This window comes from Erpetoichthys calabaricus, chromosome 8 (genome assembly GCF_900747795.2).
Source record: "Erpetoichthys calabaricus chromosome 8, fErpCal1.3, whole genome shotgun sequence".
NCBI lineage: Eukaryota > Metazoa > Chordata > Cladistia > Polypteriformes > Polypteridae > Erpetoichthys > Erpetoichthys calabaricus.
Genome location: NC_041401.2, coordinates 23,278,684 through 23,291,301, shown reverse-complemented (window position 1 = coordinate 23,291,301; position 12,618 = coordinate 23,278,684). Strand labels below are relative to the sequence as shown.

The window sequence follows — 12,618 nt, the reverse complement described above, 5'->3', positions numbered from 1 at the left end:
AGTGATGCGCTGTGAATACTTTCCAGATGCACTGTATATCACTTCTATCTAACAGATCTGTTTAAATGAAGATTAAATGTTGACATGTCCACATATGTTAAAAATGAAAACACTTTTCATTTGGTGTACTTACTTCTCACATGACTGGACATCTAAGATTTATTACCTTCTTAGAGAGTCTCCACTCTGAACAGAAGGAAGTTGATTACAGCCCATTTCAGATAGATTATGATTAGATATTCAACCCAAGATTTTTCTATCTATCCAGCCTCTACAGATCTTCTTAATAATTGTAAATATGAAAACAAAAAAATTAAATATTTGGAATAGAACAATCCTAATTTAAAAATTAATTAAAAAGATGCCAATGTGTCTATCAACATTTCTTAAAGGTCAGTTTGATGTTCAGATTAATCATCGGGCAACTGTCTTAAAACATAAAATGATTTTTAGAAAAAAAAAAAAAAAGCCGACAAGGGCTTAATCCCCAACCACTAGTTGTATATTTTGACAGCTTTTCAGTAATGACAGTTTATTACAGCAAATTGTGACTCACAGTATATATGTAAGAATGTATTTAAGTCTAACTTTGACAGTAGCTGACTCAGACTGATCCAAGGGTTACAAAACAAAAAAATGAAATGTTTGAATGGTTTTGATCATTTGATGTTTACCACATCAATACCTCAAAACCACCCAATTTATTGTACCTCCCTCTCTTACGAACTTGCAGATATAACAAAGCAAGAACGCCTTCGTGAGGAGGATGATAAAATAAAACATTAATTTTATGAAGCCATCTGGGAAATCAAATATAAAACATAAGTATATAGGACTTATGGTTTAAGTAATAGAATAAAAACAGAAAGTCAACATAGAAAGAAACAAAAGAATAAACCTTGAATCTCCTAAATTTGAGTTTTCTCCTCATTTCTTCATTATGGCACTGAACTTCTTGTGAAAAAATGTATTCATCTTATTCAAGCTTTCCAGGACTCAAGATATGAATTTACAGCATGCGAAAATAAGCATTTGTTTCAGTGGCATTATTTCTTGCCAAAGTGAAGATGTGGGATTTACCTGGCAAAGACCTGGGACAGGAAAACAGAAAAGAATCTATAAGGGTATTAAATAAATTTCTGATCTTTAACTCTTTTAGGGCTAATTTTTTTTTTGTTTCTTTTCTCCCAGGGCTGAATATTTTTCCAAAAACTAATATTTTTTAAAAAAGAACACAAAGCAATTGTTTAACATATCAAATCAACAATATTTACTTTTGACAAATGTTACTGTCTTGCATGTTGTATGAGCCTGAATTCTCTATGTGTTGTTTTGATGCCTATTTTTCAATTGTCTGTTGCTGCATTTTCTCACATATATTGTTAGTGTGTACTGTAGAGAGACAAGTCACCCATTTGCCATCGTGCCATGCCACTGCCACCAAGTTTTCTGCCTGCATGAAAACCGTATTGTCACCTCTTTTCATCTTCTGAAACTTTATGAACTTTATGTATGGCATTATAGCCTGGCTCACCCCATGGGATTTGCTTCTGTTTATTACAGAAGTGAATAAAACTTTGCAGCAGCACGTACCTAAGCCACCCGGGGACAAAACACGTTTGGACCAATGCTCCCTGAAGTTATCTCACCAGTTCTGTCCCATCTCTATTTGTAATGCCACAGCGCGCTTCATCTCGTCTTTCGTTGTGGGTTTCCACTTTGAATAACGAGAATGCGATGCAAAGGCAGCCCGCGATTCAAAAAAAATCTCTGCCTACCTGTTTGTCTCGTCTGACAGTAGCTGAAAAGCAGCATCAGGAGAGAGCAGCCTGAAGTACAGTAGCTGGTGATCTGTCGTGTCCAAAAACAAGCCATGCCGTCTTGTAAACTCCGGTAGCCATATCGGCTCTCAACGGATCAATGTATGTGTATTTATCCCATGCGAACCTTGCTGTACATGCATCGGCTGCGCGAAGGCACTCAACTGGCAGCAGATCCGCTCGCGCGGCATCGGCTGGTGTCTGATCAGCTGATGCCTGCTTCTAACTCTCTTGCTCGATCTCCTGATCACTGCCAATAAAGTCCGATTCTGAAAAATCAAGAGTCCGACTCCGCGGTAATGCGCAAAACAACGTCTGCCAAGTGTTTTCTTTTCTGCACTTGCTTCGCTGCCTTTTCACATGTCGGTGCCATCTTGCCATTGTTTACATTTCGCAACTCACGCACACGCAATGTTTATTTGCCGAGTCAACGAGTCTAGCATTCCTCCAAGCACAGAGGGAATGCCTGTGACGTGACAGTGAGATTTGTCGCCATTAACAGCTGATTGTCGCCCTTTATCCCTGGATGTCGACTTTTGTCGACATTCGCCTTCAACCCCTCCTGTCAACAAAAGTCGACATCCGCCCTAAAAGAGTTAATTGCAACAGCAAAATTTCAACACTTACCTAAAGATGTGTGCCCATACTTAACATGCTTGCCTGTTGTTAAATCAACCCAGCCCATTATGCACCTGCAGAAAATCAATAAGGTAAAATATGGCATGACATGTCAATATCTGTTCTTTTCTTTCAAATAAAAAATACCTGCATAGATTAATTACTACTATAAGTAAGAAATTAAACAAGACAGCATTATTTAAACAGTTCCAAATAAGCTCCGTCTGATTGTGGGTGTGTGTGTAAGCCTTGTGACAGAATGGTGCCCAGCCCCGAGATAAGCTCCATCCTTTCCCTATCCGACGTTATTTCATTATATTTCAATTGGGGACAGTACAGCTGTTCACAAAGCTCTAAACATTGAGGAATATGAAGATTAAGTATGAAACATTACATAATTAAACTACTTAAGGGTAAACTCATTTTAGAAAACTCAATGATTGGGCAACACGCTTTTTGTTTTAGCTTTAATGAACTGCTAATATTTACCCTTTGTCACACACATGCGATTAGGAGACAGTTAAAGGGTTTGAGTAAGTGTAATACTATATCAGACCAGGGGGTGGCAGAGTGTGCTGTCTCTTTTAGTTCCTTGCAGACAATTCCCAGAAAATCCTGCCAGGTCCCGGCACCTCTGATGATGTTACTTCCGGTTCCGGTATAGATGACATCATTTCCTCCACCAGCCCTTAAAACCTCCATCTTACCTCCACATATGGAGTTCTGTTTTGGACTCAGTCTTGTAAACTACTCAATCAATTTTCAACCTTTTGCAGCCAGGATCATAATATACGGGCACCTTCCCCAACCTTTCTGACTGTCTGGAGTCTTTTAGTGACACCATATATTCAACACTTGTGACCAAAGCAGTTTGGTACTTTGTGTGTTTCTACAACTGGTGCACTAGAAGATGATTTGATTTGCAGAGGACCTAAAAATGAGCCCATGGTGCAAATTAAAGCAACTGCTTTGTGGTATACAATCTGGCATTATAGCCAATGTGCCACACTGCCCTAAATTTACTATTTTATTATATATTGATACAAAAATGTATTTATGGATTCAAATGACTGTAATTCTGTTTAGCTTCTATTAACAAATGATAATATATTTTTATCCATTACTAAGTATTTTATAAAAATCTAGTTAAACAACTTTTATATTGTATAAAGTGTCTTAAGTTCATATTGTACAACTTTTACAAACAAAATGTTTACACAATTTTTTTTTTTTAAATCGTAGTACAGGCAGGTAAGTGACTCAGGTTCAATCTTGTGGTTTAAGAGTAACATCTGTAGACATTTTTACCTGCAGGTAATAATCATATACAGTATTTTTTTGGGAAAAAAAAAACATGACTTCTTGAAAATTATGCTGCAATGGATAACTGTCCACATTTCGCCAAGAACACAGTTATTTAACTCTACTTGAAAAATACCAAACTTATCCTTCATTGTTGTTTCTCTACTTGTAGCCTCAATTAGCCATTTACAAAAAATTCAGAAGTAATGCGTTGATGGCCACACCTACCTCCTGTTAGTTATCTAGCAATGGACAGCAATGTAAAAAGTACTGGTGAAAAATGCTAAACAACAAAAAACTTAGAAGTGAGCAAAGACTATAACTATTGAATGGAGGAATTACATTATAATTACCAATGCAAGTTTCTTAACTTGCTTATACCAGTGTTCTAATGCTGCACTCATCATGCAGTGAAGCTGGGAAGTCACAATGGTGTCATTTGAGGCTTACGTGCGTTTGCGTTACCTAAGTGGGAAAGTATATATGGATGCTCCCATATGAGCAGGTGTTTCAGAAACAAATGTTAACTACATAGTCCTATGGTCTGGATCGAAGAAAAAAAAAAAATTGCAAATATTATGTTGTCATGTCTGAAAAATATTTTTATGCTCTTGGCTACAATAAATAGTACTATTTCTGCATGGAAGCTGCAATTTAAAAATTTCACAAAGCAATCATTCAACACAATGTTGGAAGAGTAGTGCCTATCAAGCTAACATTCGTTAGTTGTTACTGTTCATTCTGGTAATGCACGTTTACCATCTCAATATTCAGTATTAGAGATCGAAGCGATTCAATTTATACTACATCTTTCTAAAATAATTAAACCTGTAAAATGTTAGAGTACTTCATCTAACACTGTCTGTTTTGGTGCGGCCTCTGTTCAGGTTAAGGTCAACCTGCAGTACATCATTAGAACCTATGAAAGTATCATACACTGTAACTCACCACACATTCAAGTCCTATATGAGTCCAGGGTAAGGAAGCTAGCCGCAAATATCATGATCCATCTCAACAACGGCATCAACTATTCCAACTGTCTTTGTAGGCTGCATCATATTTTATGATTTTATATTTTATCTTCTTATATTTGTCTTTTGTATTCTGAATTGTCCTTGTATGTTGCACTAATGCTATCAAGATAAATTCCAAGTCAACATTAGTGTACTTGGCATGTAAAACAAATTCTGATCAACTGTACGGGATATATGTCACCATTTTGGATTAACGTGATAACCTGAAGTTGGACAAACTTGGATCTGAGAGACCAGGTCCGAATTTGCAACTGGGAATTCTGAGGTTGGGGTGCGTTTTCTTTCTGCTTTCTGAGTTGGAAATTATGAGTTCCAAGTTTTAGCTGAGTTGAGTACAGCATAAGTTTCATCTAGCCTGTTTTATTCATATTTAATGTTAACTTGCTCCAGTTTGACAGAAGTCATTTTGCTGTAATACAGAATAATATAGATGAAGGTAAATTAGTTATAATCTTATAAAATAGCCTTATTTAGTCTAAGGTTACCTTGCAACCATTTATCTCTGCATTGTTTTTGTATATAAATTGTGAAAATCCTGCCATGAAATGCACAAGCATACAGCTTTAAGTATGGTCTTAAACTTGCTGTTCATATTGTTAATCAGAAAAAAAGCATATTTAATCACATCACAGTTATGTTGTGCATACTGACCAGGACCAGGTGTCATAACACAGATGTATTCCATTGAGAAGACACCCAGTGTGCCGTTTTCCATCAGTGCAGACTCTTACACATCAGTGATGAGATGTTTACCATTCAAAAGCCAATTGCCTTGTCAGTAAGGCATTAAAAGTTGTCCCAGTTAAAATGACTCGGTACAGCATTAGTCTTAAGGCACTGCATAGATTTTATGTGCTGGTTACACATATGCACTCTGTCACAACATAGAACAAAATTTGGTCCTTTGGCTTGGGTCAATTTTCTTCTCTGTGCTTCATCAGTTGGAAAGCTGTGAAAAATCAAGGTTGTTTAATTATTGAAGTTGAACACAAAGTAACACTACAAAGGCTCTTGTTTCACAAATTTGCCATTATTTTGGATAACCAGAAGCATTTTCAGGAAGCACCATCAATTAAAAAAATAATAAGTTTTAAAATAGATGTTAAGAGTACTACATGGCTGAAAAATAAGTTTTCAGCCTCAGATTAAATATATCAACGTTTAAGGTAAAATGTTAAGACACTAAAGTACAGTTTTTTGCAAACTAAACATTTTCAAGGTGATATATCAAGGCAAAGCTGCTCAAGTGCCCCCATTCTATATTAACAACTGCCTTTATAAGTGCTTACATTTTTGAAGGTCATAAATCTTAGTTTCTGTACTCATATCTTTATTCAAAGACTGTCATTACTTCCAACTTTTGGTGTGATAGAAATCTATATTTAAAATGAATATTGCATTGCTTCTTTTGCTCACATCAGTGTTGTGATTTTACTATCTCAGCATATTCTTGTTCATCAAATGAATCCTTTGTAATTTCCATGATTATTATTTATTGTTCTTTTCAATGATATCATCACTATGTCATCTTGTCCAAAGGGTTTTAGCAGGAGTTGCCATTTTCTGCTCATTTCATTGGCCGTAGCTACAGTGCATCCAGAAAGTATTCACCGCGCATCACTTTTTCCACATTTTGTTATGTTACAGCCTTATTCCAAAATGGATTAAATTCATTTTTTTCCTCGGAATTCTACACACAACACCCCTTAATGACAATGTGAAAAAAGTTTACTTGAGATTTTTGCAAATTTATTAAAAATAAAAAAAATTGAGAAAGCACATGTACATAAGTATTCACAGCCTATGCCATGAAGCTCCAAATTGAGCTCAGGTGCATCCTGTTTCCCCTGATCATCCTTGAGATGTTTCTGCAGCTTAACTGGAGTCCACCTGTGGTAAATTCGGTTGATTGGACATAATTTGGAAAGGCACACACCTGTCTATACAAGGTCCCACAGTTGAAAGTTCATGTCAGAGCACAAACCAAGCATGAAGTCAAAGGAATTGTCTGTAGACCTCTGAGACAGGATTGTCTCGAGGCACAAATCTGGGGAAGGTTACAGAAAAATTTCTGCAGCTTTGAAGGTCCCAATGAGCACAGTGGCATCCATCATCCGTAAGTGGAAGAAGTTGGAAACCACCAGGACTCTTCCTAGAGCTGGTCAGCCATCTAAACTGAGTGATCGGGGAGAAGGGCCTTAGTCAGGGAGGTGACCAAGAACCTGATGGTCACTCTGTCAGAGCTCCAGAGGTCCTCTGTGAAGAGAGGAGAACCTTCCAGAAGGACAACCATCTCTGCAGTAATCCACCAATCAGGTCTGTATGGTAGAGTGGCCAGATGGAAGCCACTCCTTAGTAAAAGGCACATGGCAGCCTGCCTGGAGTTTGCCAAAAGGCACCTGAAGGACTCTCTGACCGTGAGAAAGAAAATTCTCTGGTCTGATGAGACAAAGATTGAACTCTTTGGTGTGAATGCCAGGCGTCACGTTTGGAGGAAACCAGGCACCGCTCATCACCAGGCCAATACCATCCCTACAGTGAAGCATGGTGGTGGCAGCATCATGCTGAGGGGATGTTTTTCAGCGACAGGGACTGGGAGACTAGTCAGGATAAAGGGAAAGATGACTGCAGCAATGTACAGAGACATCTTGGATGAAAACCTGCTCCAGAGTGCTCCTGACCTCAGACTGGGGCGATGGCTCATCTTTCAGCAGGACAACGACCCTAAGCACACAGCCAAGATATCAAAGGAGTGGCTTCAGGACAACTCTGTGAATGTCCTTGAGTGGCCCAGCCAGAGCCCAGACTTGTATCCGATTGAACATCTCTGGAGAGATCTTAAAATGGCTGTGCACCGACGCTTCCCATCCAACCTGATGGAGCTTGAGAGGTGCTGCAAAGAGGAATGGGCGAAACTGGACAAGGATAGGTGTGCCAAGCTTGTGGCATCATATTCAAAAAGACTTGAGGCTGTAATTGCTGCCAAAGGTGTAACGACAAAGTATTGAGCAAAGGCTGTGAATACTTATGTACATGTGCTTTCTCAGTTTTTTTATTTTTAATAAATTTGCAAAAACCTCAAGTAAACTTTTTTCACGTTGTCATTATGGGGTGTTGTGTGTAGAATTCTGAAGAAAAAAATGAACTTAATCCGTTTTGGAATAAGGCTGTAACATAACAAAATGTAGAAAAAGTGATGCGCTGTGAATACTTTCTGGATGTACTGTATATTATTTATATCTGCAACAGCCACTGATGGTCACATCAAACATGGTGCTATCATGTCCCACTCACATACAAAGATGGCATTCAGTTTCTGGTATCTTATCTTTGGATCCCTTCTAATTGGGAAGGCCAATGATGTGTCCATCTCTGAGCAGGACCCCCTAGAAATGTCACATGGGCTGTTCTAAATATATCGTGAGGATGTTTGTTTCTGCGGAGCAAAGCTTTATTAGATGGACAGCTTGTTAAAATGGGGACATTTTGATATGCTTCAGTTACTGATCAGGATGTACAGCCTGAAACCAGGACTGTAATTATCACCTGAACATCTGGCCATTTTAGTAAATTACAGTAACAGTGAAATAGTAAATCGTTATAATCTGCATATAAAAAATGTTTCTACATTTTTAAGAAAGGCGAGTTTGCAAATTCGCAGATGCTTTATAATGATGGATTTTGGGAGTTTAAAACTGTGTACAGTGCAATCTTTTCAAGATATTTCAACGTAAATTGAACTGTCTCAACAAAATTCCTTGAAGAATAAATGTGTCACATTTTAACAAAGTAGATCCACAGGGGGCTGAATTGTGGCATGAAGACATAGCTATCGCAATATGCGAAAGCATATGAAAAAGAAACATTTACAGTTGCCATTTGCATCCTTGTGGTAATCATGATACCTTAAAGTTATAGCTTGTAGTACTTTTGATGGATGTGAACACTTGAATGGAAGACCTACTCAAAGCAGACCTGCAAAGCTGTTGCCGCTTATTTTTTCTGTGGACAACTACTTGCAGCCAAAGAGGAAAAAAAAAAAAAAATCTTCCTCATCAGCCATTATTGAAACCAGCTACAGTTCCAAATGTATTTAAAATGCGTCATTTCACTGCAGCTTCAAGTGAAACAAGCAGAAATGTAGAGCCATGGAATATTAATAATGGAAATGTCATTTCCTAGCAAACAGAGTACTGTATAAATGGGTGCCTCATATATAGGGCAGCAAGGTATACCAACTGTCAGTGTTGCTGCTTCATGCATCTGCATCATGGGTTTGAATCACGTGTGTGGCCATGGTCCATGTGGAGTTCACCGTTCTCCCAGACCGAGGATAGCGTTTTCTCTAACAAAGCCATAAAGATAATTTGAAAAGGCAGCTCCAGATTAGCATGAATGAGATTGTGCATGGGTGCAAGTGTATCAGATGCTCCTGTGATGGGCTGGAGCCCATTTTTGGTCTTTCACACAGTGCTGTGAAGGGAGCGACTATCAGAAAGATGAAGTGCAAAACCAGTTTTCTATTAAAAAGACAATCTCAGAATTTAAAAAAAAAAAAAAAAAACTTTCTAAAGAGACATTGATATGCTGTTTTACAATATGTGTGCTATGTCAAGATATAGACCTATATATGATAACATTCTTGCTTTGAAAAACAGATGCATTTGGCAAGTTTAGTTTTTTTTTTTTCCCCACGTTTGGACTTGAGTACCCTTCATCTCTATTTTCAATTGGAAGAACAAAGTATTTTTAAAATATATAAAAAATGTTTCACTTTAGAACATAATTTTATGTTTCAAATTAATACATACCATGATTGTGAAGAAATAACAGACTTGAAAAATACCAAACTTATACTTTAAGTAGTTCTCAACATTCAGTCCTTACGACCCAATTCTTCCCTTAACCTCAATTAAACGAGCCGCCATTTCCATGTTTTTTTTTTTTTTTTTTTTTTACAACAATCTGGAAATTACAAACTGATTATGGTATATTTTAATTAAATTAAGAATTAAATTACTGTAAATGTGTTAAATGGACAAGAATTCATTATTCCTTTTAATTTTTTATGCTAGTTAGTTCAGGGGTCCTCAACCATGGTCTTAATAAGAAGCTGTTATTGCTCAAGTAACATTTCTGCATCACTTTTATTGTCTTGCTTACTAAGACTTTGAACCCTTATTGCTTATTTAAGTCTTAAAACGCTGTATGCTTGGTTTTTAATTGCTCACAATTAGCAATAACATGCAAATGACAAAAGAGACCTGCATTTCTCCATTTAGCTTGTTACCATTTATACCTGTGTGTATTGATCGTGCACTATTGGGTTTAATTAAACACTTGGATGGAAAGTAAAGAGAAAATAGTGAAGGACTAAGAATTACTCATCCATTTTTGTCTTCAAATCATTTGGATGATATCCTTAGAAAAGGGAAGAAAATCTAGGATATGAGAAAGACCTGACATAGAGTTAAAGCACTAACACACCATGAAATTAAATTATGGGCAAGAATTGCTTTCTAATTAAGCAACCAGCTTACAACAAAAACCTGCAGCCACTGCAGCCCTCCAGGACTGTGATTAAGGAATCCTTTTAACCAGGGATGCTTAGCTTTGGTGCTGGAATATTGTAGTGGCAACAGATTCTCATTCCAGACCAATTTTTATTTGATGGCAATTATTGCTACTGAAGCATTTATTGTTTAACACAAATTTGTGTACTTCGTTAAGATTCCCAACCCCTTGTTTCTTTGAGACAAACTCCTGCAGTCCTCGTTTTTAATCGCTTCTTAAACAGCATACAATTAACGATGAGATATTAATGACAAGGAAACCCACACATTACCATTGTCGTGCGTTAATTGCGGAAGATCCGTTTTAATAAAATATTTGGAAAGAAATGAATGATGGGGGAACATGAAGAATTACGCCTAATCAAGAAGTCATTTGGAAATCCTCGCAATGGAAAAGATGTACAATATGTGAATGACTTGACGCGGCGTTTAAATGAGCATTCAGGCCCTGAGACACTGCAGGACCGAACGTGGGGGAGTCAATGGTGGTTCTGATCGGGACTTTCGAGAGAGTGGCTGGGTCTGCGAGTGTCCTGGATAAAACACAAGATCCAGGGCCTTTAATGACCACCTCGGCACAACCATCAGCACTGTGTCTGTCTGCGGAGTGAGTGCCGGCCTCGTCGAGGGGTTTACTTACCTCGGCAGCGACATTCATGTCCCTGGTGACTATTCCTATGCCATCAGTAGATGGACTGGGAGAGCACATGAGGTCGCTGAAAGGGGGAGTGTAACGCTCCCGATATCGCTGCAAAAGGACGAAGGTTCACGTCTTTACAGTCCTTGTGCTCCCTGTCTTGCTATCCAGTTATATGAAACGAAAATTAGATTTCTTCGGAGAATCCTTGGGTGTCGCTGGTTTGCCTTTGTGCTCGAATGAGGTACATTACCCGCATGGTGAGGGAGCGTCAGTTAACGGCAGTACGAGCACGTGGCGCGATTCCCCCTTATCGTTAAGGACCCAGGCAGCTGGACCAGGCCAAGGGGACGCCCATATAACACCTGACTAAGGCAGACAGACAGACGTTCGTTTCCGGAAGGTGGAACTGGACCGCGTGTCTGCCTGGAGGGATAAGTTTGGTTGCCAACCGGGATACCGAGCTGTTTCGTCAAGTGGTGTGTGCGGCGGCGACGACGACGCCCTGTACCTGTACGTACTCCCTGACTTGACCGGCGCACGCAGCAACGCGATCACCGAAATGCGGTGTCGGCTCTCTGGAGGGCACAGTGGAATACACGCCAATAGTTGCCGCTGGGTTGTACTAAAAACAGCCAATAAACACCTCACAACTCCACGCCTCAGACTGGCATGATTTTTCCTGAATTATGCAGATCTGAATAACTGGGTCGGCGTACCCAAGTGTGCAAAATGATGAACTGGAGCACTATAATCATTTTAGTTTCTATTTTGTGTCAACAAAAGAGTTCCGACTCCCTACTGCCCTAAAACCGATACGGAAAGGGCCCGTAAATACGTGCATACATTTTAGATTATATGTGCCACACAACACTGACGACTTTTCTCTTCGCCATCTACTTATTAGCTATTCATTATTCAAACCAACTACAACAGAAATTGAATTACCTTCGAGTCCGTGACAAATTGCTGGAATGAGCACTTTAACAGAGTGGCTACACCAGACGCACAACGTAACAACGTCACGCTCCAAACAGGCTGACTGTGTTCTCGCGCGGGAGGACTGGCACCCTCTAGTGGGCAGGAGGTCGGCGTGTTGCGATGACAGCGTGGCTCGTCTCATATGTCCTTCTAATATTTCTAAGAATGTGCCAACAAAAGCACATCCTTTTTAAAATTTATTTACAGAAATGGTGGGATAACGGGATTTGGGCTTTAACTCACATCTTGGATGCTTATGGGGATTTTATTGAACATTGAGAATTTTGTAGAAGACATTGCATTTATAGACAGTAGAGCCTTTCAAGACACTCAAAGCACTTTACATAGAGTCACTGAAGAGGAGAAATAGTCAGATAATTACAGACAGGGGAAGGGGATGATTAGGAGGCCAGAATAACTAGGCCACAATGGGCAATTAAGCTTGGACATTGGGAAACACCCCACTGTTTATGAAAGACTAGCTGTCCCCTGCAGCTCGGCCCGCGTAGTAGTGAAACAGGACAGTGAGGAGGGCCCGGCCCGGCTCCCTACTCCTGACGTCACGCTTCCCCCTCCCCTCGGCCCACAGCCTCTGTCTCAGATTAGTGCGAATATATCGCTCCTGCAAGTGAACTATGATACTTAGCGTGATG

The 12,618-nt window shown here is 39.1% G+C and overlaps 1 long non-coding RNA gene across 1 annotated transcript; it reads right to left on the bottom strand.

The window, feature by feature from the left end:
• Window positions 1–511: 511 nt before the first annotated feature.
• Window positions 512–12,053, bottom strand: LOC114655401 (uncharacterized). Its single transcript, XR_003716895.2, has 4 exons — window positions 11,933–12,053; window positions 5,426–5,723; window positions 2,448–2,512; window positions 512–1,091 (listed from the first exon to the last, which is right to left on the bottom strand). It is a non-coding gene; the product is annotated as an uncharacterized LOC114655401 (long non-coding RNA).
• Window positions 12,054–12,618: the final 565 nt, after the last annotated feature.